Raw genomic sequence first — 1,013 nt, 5'->3', positions numbered from 1 at the left:
TCTCTCTCTCTCTCTCTCTCTCTCTCTCTCTCTCTCTCTCTCTCTCTCTCTCTTTCTCTCTTTCCTTTCATCTTTAATCTTTTCAGTGTGGTCTAATGTGCAGAACCTGAAATGGGAGAGTCTGACTGGCCAGTGATGAGAAACAATAAACCTCTTTACACTTGTCATCAGGACTGGATTATTCTCTCTGAGCAATTAAGGGGATCCAGAAGCCAGAGTTCAAGGTCAGCCTGATGAACAAAGTGTGTTTAAGACATCCAGGGCTACACAGAGAAACCCTGTCTATGGGGAAAAAAAGAAAAAGAAAACTGGAAGACTTTTGCCAATATTTAGCAAATCAGGGGCCAACCTGGAATGCATGAGACCCTAGACACTATGTCAGAAAAGAAATGGAGGAAACTTGAATAAAGACAGGATGATGAGGGAAACCTGAAATATATTATATATGTATATGCCAAATTGGTAAAAAATTAATTTGAAAACCAAGTAAATGGAACCAAATTACATTAAACAAGAATAGCCTTCAGGTATAATGGCACTTAACTAGTCTTAGCCTGAGAAGATATAAACAGAAGCCCTAGAGTTTAAGGTCATTACTCACTGTGTCAGCTTGCACTAAATGAGACCCTGACTCAAGGAAAACAAAATCACAAATAGCATTGTGTTAGACAATGTCATGCCATGTGACAGGAGTCATTTGGAAAGAGAGAACCTCACTTTAAGAAATAACCTCACCAGATTGGCCTGTCGGTAAGCTCGTGGTACATTTTCGTGACTGTTGATTGACTGGATTATATCCAGCCCTTTGTAAGGTGGAGCACCCTTGGTAGATGGTCCTGGGTGCTGTAAGAAATCCTACTGAGCAAGCCAGGAGGAGTAAGAGAGTGAGCAGCACTCCTCCATGGCTTCTGCGTCAGCTCCTGTATGAGGGTGTCAAACTTTGACTTCCTACCCAGACTTCTTTCAGTGATAAAGTATAACCCCCTATCAATATTGCTCACAGAGAGTGTATG

The sequence above is a fragment of the Mastomys coucha genome, chromosome X (assembly GCF_008632895.1).
Source record: "Mastomys coucha isolate ucsf_1 chromosome X, UCSF_Mcou_1, whole genome shotgun sequence".
In the NCBI taxonomy this organism is placed as follows: domain Eukaryota; kingdom Metazoa; phylum Chordata; class Mammalia; order Rodentia; family Muridae; genus Mastomys; species Mastomys coucha.
This window is presented reverse-complemented; position numbering follows the sequence as displayed.